Source organism: Mustelus asterias, unplaced genomic scaffold (assembly GCF_964213995.1).
Source record: "Mustelus asterias unplaced genomic scaffold, sMusAst1.hap1.1 HAP1_SCAFFOLD_207, whole genome shotgun sequence".
Taxonomy (NCBI): Eukaryota; Metazoa; Chordata; class Chondrichthyes; order Carcharhiniformes; family Triakidae; genus Mustelus; species Mustelus asterias.
In genome coordinates, this window is record NW_027590195.1 from 734,251 (window position 1) to 747,322 (window position 13,072).

General features: G+C 45.3%; 1 pseudogene; it reads left to right on the forward strand.

Moving 5' to 3' along the window:
* Window positions 1-13,072, forward strand: part of LOC144485643 (tyrosinase pseudogene) — a 46,930-nt pseudogene that overhangs the window by 1,557 nt on the left and 32,301 nt on the right.

The following is a 13,072-nucleotide window of genomic DNA, read 5'->3' on the forward strand; positions in this document are numbered from 1 at the left end:
TAGGTAAGACTGATGAGTTAAGGGAATGGACTGACACATGAAAGTGTGACAATCTATGCATATTTTTACCATCACAGAAACATGGTTGAGGGAAGGACAGGACTGGCAACTCAACATTCCAGGGTATAAGATCTTTAGGCGAGACAGAGGAAGGTGTAAAAGGGGAGGTGGTGTAGCACTATTAATTAAGGATTCAGTTACTGCAATAAGGAGAATGAAGCTTTGTGTGTAGAATTTAAGAACATAAAGGGGGCAGGGCCCCAATGAGTCAGCGGGAAATATAAGAACAGACATGTAGACAGTTCACTGAGTTGTGTACCAATTGGCTAATTATACCAGGGGATTTCAACTTGCCCAACATAAATTGGGATAGTCAAAGTGTAAAGCATTCAGAGGAGGTGGATTGCTTGAAATGTGTCCAAGGGAGCTTTTTGTGTCAATATTTATGTAGAAGGCCCAACAAGGGATAGAACATAGAACATAGAACATTACAGCGCAGAACAGGCCCTTCGGCCCACGATGTTGCACCGACCAGTTAAAAAAAAAAACTGTGACCCTCCAACCTAAACCAATTTCTTTTCGTCCATGAACCTATCTACGGATCTCTTAAACGCCCCCAAACTAGGCGCATTTACTACTGATGCTGGCAGGGCATTCCAATCCCTCACCACCCTCTGGGTAAAGAACCTACCCCTGACATCGGTTCTATAACTACCCCCCCTCAATTTAAAGCCATGCCCCCTCGTGCTGGATTTCTCCATCAGAGGAAAAAGGCTATCACTATCCACCCTATCTAAACCTCTAATCATCTTATATGTTTCAATAAGATCCCCTCTTAGCCGCCGCCTTTCCAGCGAAAACAATCCCAAATCCCTCAGCCTCTCCTCATAGGATCGCCCCTCCATACCAGGCAACATCCTGGTAAACCTCCTCTGCACCCTCTCCAAAGCCTCCACATCCTTCCTGTAATGTGGGGACCAGAACTGCACACAGTACTCCAAGTGCGGCCGCACCAGAGTTGTGTACAGTTGCAACATAACGCTACGACTCCTAAATTCAATCCCCCTACCAATAAACGCCAAGACACCATATGCCTTCTTAACAACCTTATCTACTTGATTCCCAACTTTCAGGGATCTATGCACACATACACCTAGATCCCTCTGCTCCTCCACACTATTCAAAGTCCTCCCGTTAGCCCTATACTCAACACATCTGTTATTCCTACCAAAGTGAATTACCTCACACTTCTCCGCATTAAACTCCATCCGCCACCTCTCGGCCCAACTTTGCAACCTGTCTAAGTCTTCCTGCAAACTACGACACCCTTCCTCACTGTCTACCACACCACCGACTTTGGTGTCATCAGCAAATTTGCTAATCCACCCAACTATACCCTCATCCAGATCATTAATAAATATTACAAACAGCAGTGGCCCCAAAACAGATCCCTGAGGTACACCACTTGTAACCGCACTCCATGATGAATATTTACTATCAACCACCACCCTCTGTTTCCTATCCGCTAGCCAATTCCTGATCCAATTTCCTAGATGGTGCAATGCTGGATCTGGCTCTGGGAAATGAAACCGGACAAGTGTCCAATATAGTAGCGGGGGAGCATTTTAGTGATCGCGACCACAACATGGTATGGTTCATATTTGTTATGGACAAGGAAAAAGAGGCCTGCAAAAGATGGCATTGGACTGGGGGAAGGTAGATTTTATTAAAATAAGGCAGGATCTGGCCAAAGTTGACTGGGAACGGCTCCTTGTGGGAAAGTCTACAGTGGAGCATAGAAATCATAGAATCATAGAAACCCTACAGTGCAGAAGAGTCTGCAGCAACAACAGGCCCTATCCCCACAACCCCACATCCTTACCCCGCTAATCCCTCTAACCTACGTATTCTGGAACACTAAGGGGCAATTTAACATGGCCAACCACCCTAACCCGCACATCTTTGGATTGTGGGAGGAAACCAGAGCACCAGGAGGAAACCCATGCAAACATGGGGAGAATGAGCAAACTCCACACAGACAGTGACCCAAGCCGAGAATCGAACCCAGGCCCTTGGAGCTGTGAGGTAGTGGTGCTGACCACTTTGCCACCGTGATGTGAGGGGCATTCAAAAAGGAGCTGGTCCAACATGTATCCGAGAGAGGGAAATGTAGGAGCAATAAGTTCAGGGATCCCTGGATGTCTAGGACTGGATAAGAAAGTAGAAAAAGTTTTTTAACAATTCCAAAGAGCCAATTCAGCACCGGACCTGGTGAAATATAGGAAGTGCAAGAGGGAACTTAGGAAAACAATTAGAAAAGCAAAAAGGGGGCATAAAAAAGGACTTGTGAACAAGATTAGACAGAATCCAAAGATATATAAAAATACAAATGGGCAGTATGGTGGCACAGGTTTTAGCGCCTTTGAGTGCCAGGGACCCAGGTGACTGTCTGTGTGGTGTTTGCACGTTCTCCCTGTGTCTGCATGAGTTTCCTCCGGGTGCTCCAGTTTCCTCCCACACTCCAAAGATGTGCAGATTAGGTGGATTTGTCATGCTAAATTCCCCTTAGTGTCTGGGGGATCAGCAGGGTAATTATGTGGAGTTATGGGGATTGGGTCTGGGTGGGATTGTTGTCGGTGCAGGCTCGATGGGCTGAATGGCTTCCTTCGGCACTGTGGGGATTCTATGACTCTAAGAGCTTAACCCGGGAAAGAGTAAGGCCCATCACAGACCGATGGGACAATGTGTGTGTGGAGCCGGAGGATATTGGAAGGGTGTTAAATCAATACTTCTCACCAGTCTTTTGTCAGGAGAAGGAGAACCTAGGTACAGAATTCAGGAGAAGGGACCATGAAGACCTTAAGCAGTTTGACACAGTAAGTGAGGATGTGTTGGAGGCTCTTATAGACTTAAAAATGGACAAGTCCCCAGGCCTGAATGAATTGTATCCCAGATTGCTGTGGGAGGCAAGGCAAGAAGTCGCAGGGACTCTGACACAAGTTTGTAATTCCTCTAAGGCCATGGCGGAAGAGCCAGAGGACTGGAGGAGGCTAATGTGGTTCCACTTTTCAAGAAGGGTGGTAGAGATGAACCAGGATATTATAGACCAGTGAGTCTCAGGTCAGTGGGAGGGAAATTATTGGGAGGAGGTTCTTGAAGGTGAGAATTAATCTCCATTTGGAAAGGCATGGGTTAATTAGGGATAGTCAGCATGGCTTTGTCAGAAGGAGGTCACGCCTCACAAATTTAGTAGATTTTTTGGAAAATATGATTGTGTGTAGATGAGGGAAGTGCAGTTGATGCAGTTTATATGGATTTTAGCAAAGCCTTTGACAAGGTCCCACATGGAAGAATGATTGAGAAGGTTGAATTTGATTTGATTTGATTTATTTTTGTCACATGTATCAGGATACAATGAAAAGTATTGTTTCTTGCACGCTGTACAGATAAAGCATACTGTTCGAAGAGAAGGTAGCGAGAGATTGCAGAATGTAGCGTTACAGTCATAGCCAGGGTGCAGAGAAAGATCAACTTAATGCAAGGTAGGTCCATTCAAAAGTCTGATGGCAGCAGGGAAGAAGCTGTTCTTGAGTTGGTTGGTACGTGCCTTTTGTATCTTTTTCCTGACAGACGAAGGTGGAAAAGAGAATGTCCGGGGTGCATGGGGTCCTTAATTATGCTGGCTGCTTTGCCGAGGCAGCGGGAAGTGTTGACAGTGTCAACGGATGGGAGGCTGGTTTCTGTGATGGACTGGGCTACATTCATGACCTTTTGTAGTTTCTTGTGGTCTTCATGGTGTGGAGATGCCGGCGTTGAACTGGGGTGGGCACAGTAAGAAGTCTCACAACACCAGGTTAAAGTCCAACAGGTTTATTTAGTAGCACTTTTTTAGTGGGACTTTTTTCTCTGGAGCGTAGGAGGCTGAGAGGTGATCTTTTGACATCTATAAAATAATGAGAAGCATTGATCAGCTAGATAGTCAATATCTTTTCCCAAAGGTAGGGGAGTCTAAAACTAGAGGGCATAGGTTTAAGGTGAGATTGGAGAGATACAAAAGTGTCCAGAGGGGCAATTTTTTCACACAGAGGGTGGAGTGTGTCTCGAACAAACTGTCAGAGGGAGTAGTAAAGGCAGGTATAATTTTGTCTTTTAAAAAGCATTTAGACATACATGGGTAAGATGGGTATAGAGGGATATGGGCCAAATATGGGCAATTGGGACTAGCTTAGGGGTTTAAAAAAAAAGGGCGGCATGGACAAGTTGGGCCAAAGGGCCTGTTTCCATGCTGTAAACCTCTATGAGTCTATGACACGAGCTTTCAGAGTGCTGCTCCCTCACCTGATGAAGGAGAAGTGCTCTGAAAGCTCATGCTACCAAATAAATCTGCTGGACTTTAACCTGGTGTTGTGAGACATCTTATTGTGGTCTTGGGCAGAGCAGGAGCCATACCAAGCTGTGGTACAACCAGGAAGAATGCTTTCTGCAGTGTATCTGTAAAAGTTGGAGCGTCATAGCTGACATGCCAAATTTCCTTAGTCTTCTGAGAAAGTAGAGGCATTAGTGGGCTTTCTTAACTATAGTGTCGGCTTGGGGGGACCAGGACAGGTTGTTGGTGATCAGGACACCTAAAAATTTGAAGCTCTCGACCATTATTACTTCATCCCCATTTACGTTGACAGGGGCATGTTCTCCTTTACGCTTCCTGAAATCGATGACAATCTCCTTTGTTTTGTTGACATTGAGGGAGAGATTATTGTTGCTGCACCAGTTCACCAGATTCTCTATCTCCATAGAACCATAGAACCATAGAAAATTACAGCTCAGAAACAGGCCTTTTGGCCCTTCTTGTCTGTGCCGAACCATTTTTTGCCTAGTCCCACTGACCTGCACTTGGACCATATCCCTCCACACCCCTCTCATCCATGAACCCGTCCAAGTTTTTCTTAAATGTTAAAAGTGACCCCGCATTTACCACTTTATCCGGCAGCTCATTCCACACTCCCACCACTCTCTGCGTGAAGAAGCCCCCCCTAATATTCCCTTTAAACTTTTCTCCTTTCACCCTTAACCCATGCCCTCTGGTTTTTTCCTCCCCTAGCCTCAGCGGAAAAAGCCTGCTTGCATTCACTCTATCTATACCCATCAAAATCTTATACACCTCTATCAAATCTCCCCTCAATCTTCTACGCTCCAGAGAATAAAGTCCCAACCTATTCAATCTCTCTCTGTAACTCAGCTTCTCAAGTCCCGGCAACATCCTTGTGAACCTTCTCTGCACTCTTTCAACCTTATTTACATCCTTCCTGTAATTAGGTGACCAAAACTGTACACAGTACTCCAAATTCGGCCTCACCAATGCCTTATATAACCTTACCATAACACTCCAACTTTTATACTCGATACTCCGATTTATAAAGGCCAATGTACCAAAGGCACTCTTTACGACCCTATCCACCTGTGACGTCACTTTTAGGGAATTCTGTACCTGTATTCCCAGATCCCTCTGTTCAACTGCACTCTTCAGAGTCCTACCATTTACCCTGTACGTTCTACTTTGGTTTGTCCTTCCAATGTGCAATATCTCACACTTGTCTGCGTTAAATTCCATTTGCCATTTTTCAGCCCATTTTTCTAGTTGGTCCAAATCCCTCTGCAAGCTTTGAAAACCTTCCTCACTGTCCACTACACCTCCAATCTTTGTATCATCAGCAAACTTGCTGATCCAATTTACCACATTATCATCCAGATCATTGATACAGATGACAAACAACAATGGACCCAACACCGATCCCTGCGGCACACCACTAGTCACAGGCCTCCACTCAGAGAAGCAATCCTCCACAACCACTCTCTGGCTTCTTCCATTGAAAGACAGTAAGAAGTTTAACAACACCAGGTTAAAGTCCAACAGGTTTATTTGGTAGCAAAAGCCACACAAGCTTTCGGAGCTGCAAGCCCCTTCTTCAGGTGAGTGGGAATTCTGTTCACAAACAGAGCATATAAAGACACAGACTTAATTTACATGAATAATGGTTGGAATGTGAATACTTACAACTAATCAAGTCTTCAAGAAACAAAACAATGTGAGTGGAGAGAGCATCAAGACAGGCTAAAAAGATGTGTATTGTCTCCAGACAAGACAGCCAGTGAAACTCTGTGGGGGTTACAAATAGTGTGCCATGAACCCAATATCCCGGTTGAGGCCGTCCTCGTGTGTGCAGAACTTGGCTATCAGTTTCTGCTCAGCGACTCTGCGCCGTCGTGTGTCGCGAAGGCCGCCTTGGAGAACGCTTACCCGAATATCAGAGGCCGAATGCCCGTGACCGCTGAAGTGCTCCCCAACAGGAAGAGAACAGTCTTGCCTGGTGATTGTCGAGCGGTGTTCATTCATCCGTTGTCGCAGCGTCTGCATAGTTTCCCCAATGTACCATGCCTCGGGACATCCTTTCTTGCAGCGTATCAGGTAGACAACGTTGGCCGTTCTTCCATTGAGCCAGTGTCTTATCCAATTTACTACCTCCCCATGTATACCTAGTGACTGAACCTTCCTAACTAACCTCCCATGAGGGACCTTGTCAAAGGCCTTGCTGAAATCCAGGTAGACAACATCCACCGCCTTCCCTTCATCCACTTTCCTGGTAACCTCCTCGAAAAACTCTAATAGATTGGTCAAACATGATCTCATTCCTATACTCTGTCTCATCATTGGTTGAGATCCGACCCACTACGGTGGTGTCGTCAGCAAACTTGAAAATCGAGTTGGAAGGAAGTTTGGCCACATAGCCACAGGTGTATAAGGAGTATACGGCTGAGAACACAGAGTATAAGGCTGAGAACACAGCCTTGTGGGATACCAGTATTGAGGATGATCATGGAGGAGGTGTTGTTGCCTCTCCTTACTGATTGTGGCTTGTGTGTTAGGAAGATCAGGATCTAGTCGCAAAGGGAGGTGCCGAGGTGCAGGTCACGGAGTTTGGAGATGAGTTCCGTTGGAATAATAGTGTTGAAGGCTGAGCTGTGGTAAATAAATAGGAGTCTGGGATGTCGGTGTCTTTGTTATCGAGGTGTTCCAGGGTTCAGTGCAGGGGCAGGGAGATGGCGTCTGCTGTAGACCTGTTGCGGCGGTAGGCAAACTATAGTGGATCCAGGCAGTCCGGGAGGCTGGAATTGATTCGTGCCATGACTAACCTTCCAAAGCACATGGAATTGAGGGAAACATGGTGTGATGGATCAGACACTGGCCTCGTGATAGGACACAAATTGTTGTGGTAAAAGGCTGTTTGAGTGACTGGAGGCTGGTGACCAGTGGCATACCAGAAGGGTCAGTGCCTGGTCCCTTATTGTTTGTTATCTACATAAATGATATAGATGAGAATGTGGGGGGAATGGTAAGTTTCCAGATGACAACAAGATTGGTACATAGAACATAGAACAGTACAGCACAGAACAGGCCCTTCAGTAGGGTGATTAACGGTGAAGAAGGTGGTAAGTTGCAGTATAAATGCAGATGGGTTGGTCAGATGGGCAGAGCAGTGACAGATAGATTTAACCCTGAGAAATGCGAGGTGATGCATGTAACAAGTTACAAGACAAGGGAGTATTTAATGAATGGCAGGACATTAGGAAGCTCAGAGAAACAGTGGATCTGGTGGGGACTTATTCACAGATCCCTGATGGTGGCAGAGCCGATGCGTAGGATAGTTAAGAAGGCATATGGAATATTTGCTTTTATCAGTCGTGGCATAGAGTATAAGAGCAAAGAGGTCATGTTGGAATTGTACAGAGTGTTGGTTAGGCCACAGCTGGAGTAACATAGAATCCCTACAATATAGAAGGAGGCCACTTGGCCCATTGAGTCTGTAGCGACTACAATCCGGCCCAAGCCCTATTCCCACAACCCCACACATTTGCCCTGCTAATCCCCCTGACACTAAGGGTCAATTTGGTATGGGCAATTAACCTGACCCACACATCTTTTGATTGTGGGGGGAAACCGGAGCACCCGGAGGAAACCCATGCCGTCACCTGAAGAAGGGGCTTAGAGCTCCGAAAGCTTGTGTGGCTTTTGCTACCAAATAAACCTGTTGGACTTTAACCTGGTGTTGTTAAACTTCTTACTGTGTTTATCCCAGTCCAACGCCAGCATCTCCACATCATGACACGGGGTGTAGACAGAGAAAGAATGGCGACAACAATGATTTAACAACAATAATGGCAAGAGTGGCTTTAAAATGGGTATTCTGGCTGAGAGTGAAGCATGCTGGGAATTTTGGTCAATTTATAGATTAAAAGCAAATGCAGGTGGTAAAGAGGCTCTGGCCTGGGAGCTGTGACCTGAAGATTCATGTGTTGGTCGGACCAGGGAAGTTGTTTACATTAACTGAGACAGTGTGGCTCTGATTTATATGGCTATTATGTCTGGGACATGTAAAATGAACTAAGCATCATGGCTTCGTTCAAAAGTCATTCCACTGGATGTTCGAGCCATGTAATCAATTTCTGGTTACACAATTGGCTGGAGAATCTTCTGGAAGCAAGTGGAGAATTGTAGATAAAAGACATGTGAGCCTTTGTTTGACAGCGATAACTCCAAGAGAACAACCATTGCAACAAAGCTTGTACCCTGAAGAATGCTTCAGAGAGAAGAAGGGAGGTTCTACATCGAGGAATTTCTTGGCCAAGGTTTTTCCTAAATTCGGTAGTATCTATTTTTTAGTTAGAACATAGAACATAGAGCATTACAGCGTAGTGCAGGCCCTTCGGCCCTCAATGTTGCGCCGACCAGTGAAACCAATCTAAAGCCCCTCGAATCTACACTATTCCAATATCATCCATATGTTTATCCAATAACCATTTGAATGCTCTTAATGTTGATGAGTTCACTACTGCTGCAGGCAGGGCATTCCACGCCCTTACTACTCTCTGAGTAAAGAACCTACCTCTAACATCTGTCCTATATCTCTCACCCCTCAATTTAAAGCTATGTCCCCTCGTGCGAGACATCATCATCCGAGGAAAAGGGCTCTCACTATCCACCCTATCTAATCCTCTGATCATCTTGTCTGCCTCTATTAAGTCACCTCTTAACCTTCTTCTCTCTCACGAAAACAACCTCAAGCCCCTCAGCCTTTCCTCATACGATTTTCCCACCATACCAGGCAACATCCTGGTAAATCTCCTCTGCACCCTTTCCAACACTTCCACATCTTTCCGATAATACGGCGACCAGAACTGTACGCAATACTCCAAATGCGGCCGCACCAGAGTTTTGTACAGTTGCAGCATGACCTCCTGGCTCCGAAACTCAATCCCTCTACCAATAAAAGCTAACACACCGTACGCCTTCTTAACAACCCTATCAACCTGGGTGCCAACTTTCAGGGATCTATGCACATGGACACCCAGATCCCCCTGTTCATTCACACTACCAAGTATCTTACCATTGGCCCAGTACTCTGTATTCCTGTTACTCCTTCCAAAGTGAATCACCTCACACTTTTCCGCATTAAACTCCATTTGCCACCTCTCAGCCCAGCTCTGCAGCTTATCTATGTCCCTCTGTAACCTGCCACTTCCCTCCGCACAACTACAACTCCACTGACTTTAGTGTCATCCGCAAATTTACTAATCCATCCTTCCACGCCCTCATCCAGGTCATTAATAAAAATGACAAACAGCAGTGGCCCCAAAACAGATCCTTGCGGTACACCACTAGTAACTGAACTCCAGGATGAATTAGCCCAGTACTCTGCATTAAGTACTCTGTACTCTGTTTTTTTACAGCTAGCCAATTCCTGATCCAAACCACTAAATCACCCTCAATCCCATGTGTCCGTATTTTTTGCAAAAGCTTACCATGGGGAACCTTATCAAACGCTTTGCTGAAATCCATATACACCACATCAACCGCTTTACCCTCATCCATCTCTTTGGTCACCTTCTCAAAGAACTCAATAAGGTTTGTGAGGCACGACCTACCCTTCACAAAACCGTGCTGACTATCCCTAATCAAATTATTCCTTTCTAGGTGATTATAAATCCTATCTCTTATAATCCTTTCCAAAACTTTGCCCACAACAGAAGTAAGGCTCACTGGTCTATAATTACCAGGGTTGTGTCGTGGTTCCCCAGGACGACAATTCGTTCACATCGGTTTAAAACAGAGAGTCTGAGCAGTGATCTTTCAAGCAATAGACTTTATTTCGCAGCACAAGCAGAATAAAGCCGGGATCTCCGGATCAATCCAAAGAGCCCTCAGGCTTTCAGTCTTTAAATACATTTCAGCTTCATATCTCAGGATTCTTATCTCACTTTTACATCCTGACCTTGTTTCTTATCTTACTTTACAGCCTGACCTTGTTTCTTTGGCCACCATTGTTTTTAGTTGACCCTTTATCCGTTTTATTCGCGATTTGTCGCTCCCTGTTACATTTCTTTGTTTCTTAAACCATGGTGATTATAGCTCTTGCTCTTATGTAAACTTCTCTGCTTGTACAATAATCGTAGTTTTGCTGACTTAGGCCGAATGTGTTAGAAAAGACATCCTCTTTGCTGACTTAGGCCGAATGTGTTAGAAAAGACATCCTCTTTGCTGACTTTTATGGTCCAACATTAAGTTAGACCACTGAGCAGTATTCATTGTTTTCTTAAGTGACTATTGTCTGCTTTTGCTAATCAGTGACTGCCATTTACTTCCCTGTTTCCTCTGCCTTGAGCATGTCATCTATACTTGATCACATTAGGTCACACGAAGTTACTTTAGGTTACATTGGTTACATACCCATCTCACTACTCACCTAAATCTGCTTTATCACTTCACTAAGACCTAAATCTACTTTATCATTTCACTAAGACCTATGAATCTGAATTCCATACCTAACTCATACAATATCCAGTACAATTTCCCTTACAAGTCCCCCCTTTGAGGCTATTCCCTAGCCTCATCCCAATTATCAAGCTCAAATAATCCCCTTTCTCAATCCCATTTGTATTTTATTTTAATCACTTTTTCCAGGCGATGTGGAGGAGCCGAATATTTTGGTCAGGGATCAGTGTCCCTATTCTAACTTTATCATAATTTGTCTATCCTGGTTCTGATTTTTGGGTTGCTCCTCCAGATTGCCTGCCCCTGACAGTCATCAGCCAAAAACCTTCCCACTCTTGTCTAGGGAAGGGAAAAAGACTGATTCCTGTGTACAGACTAAGTTCTCCTGGTTTCGCGCGGACTTCAGCAAGGTGCTGTTGTTTCCACAAGGTGATCTTCCACTATTGTAGTTATTTTACAGAGTGACGAGTTTCAACTTCGACCAAGGTCATTGTGAATCCACTCAGAGGGGGCGGCTCAAGATTTTCCCATTCCTCTGTCTTTTCTCTCGAGCGTGAGCTGCTTAGCACCCGCGTCACCATCTGCCGCGCTGCCACTCTGGTAAGGAAGGATCTCAGGGCGGGTAAAAAACAACAAAATATCAATCCCAGAATGATTATTGTTGCGATTGCTACAGCTCCAGCTTTGGCAAACCACGCCCCCCATCTTCCTAATATTCTGTCCAGCCAACTCCATACCTCATGCCCAAACCCAGCATTTTCTTTCACTTCTTTCCTAAGATTTTTTAACTTATTCATGGCTTGTGTAAATGACCCCTCTGGATTAGTGTTATTAGGGATAAATGTGCAGCACTGATCCCCAAACATAACACACACTCCTCCTTTCTCTGCCAGGAGCCAATTTAACGCCTGTCGATTTTGCCACGCCATTTTGCTGGTCGCATCCAACTGCTCTCCTAAGGCCTCCAGGGCATCATTCGTATAATTAATAAACCTCTGCTGATTATAATAGATGTAATTGATCCACTCAGTATTCTTGCTGGGTGTGATCCAAACAAAGAGGGATTCAAACCCTGCAGCTATTTCGTTCCTAGCTTTGAACTCATTCGGGATGCCGCGGGGCTGTCCGATTGCGTCCAATTTTATCGTAGGGTCAGGGGTATATGCCCTCTTAATTCTTTGTGATTTACTTTCTTTTTCCACTGGTAGTATCACCGTGCTCTGGGCAAGCATAACTCGGGCACACAGTCCCTTCCAATCCAGCGGTAACCGTGCCAGCAGCCCTTTTTCCGAGCCACAAAGCCACCAAAGATCGGCCAGTTGATTTTCTTGATAGTCTACCACATAAGGAGGGGGTGTCCATCCCCCTTCTGAGATGATCAGACTAAGAACATCGGTTATATTCCAAATCCTTTCACACTCTCCTGTGTATTTTCCCACACTACTTCCTGTGCTACTTTCCCTCCAATAGCAATCTTGGATTTGTAAGTTGGGCTCTACACTCCATTCCTTTGGGACCGCGTCCACTGCCGTTTTTGGCCACTTTGGACATCTGTGGGTCAAGTTGTAGATGCCCTTTTTTACCCCAGCAAACAGGATGCAGTGGTATTGACACAACGGCGGCTTACCTTTACAAAGGTTAGCACATGCGGATCCGGAACAGGTTATCTTCTCATACGAGTAGTTCCGATTCCCTATTGTATAATTCCGTATATATGTGGTATATGGACGGCAATTTTCCTTTCTCCAGCTTTGTTGCCTGGTTCCACAGTCTCCTGATCCCCATGGTATATCGGTTACTTGGGTGTTAGGTTTCTCTGATGCACATACCACACACTCTTTCCCATCACTGTTTCTCCGACCTGTATACTCAGCCCATTTCCACCATTTGTTTTTCTGCGCTTTCTCCCAAATAGTATTTGTGCTCACTAGTCGCTCACGTTTTGTTCGTCTTAATACTCTATCTTCCTGATTCTGCACCCTTATGTCTTCTGTATCCCATTCTCCTTTTCTATGGGTCACGGAAGTCCCTAAGGGAAATAGTTTCCAAGTCCCAGGTGGGGAATGGGGCCCCTTCCCTATCCTCACCTCCCTCGGCACCTTGACTAATAGGCTCAGGCTGGGCATTTGTATCATCAGCCAGCTCATGTACAGAACTCCTTTCATCATCCTCTATTCTTTTTGTTCTTCCTTGGCTCTGTTCCTCCTCCCCACGATTCTCCCCGTGTATTTCTATTTCTTCCTCGCT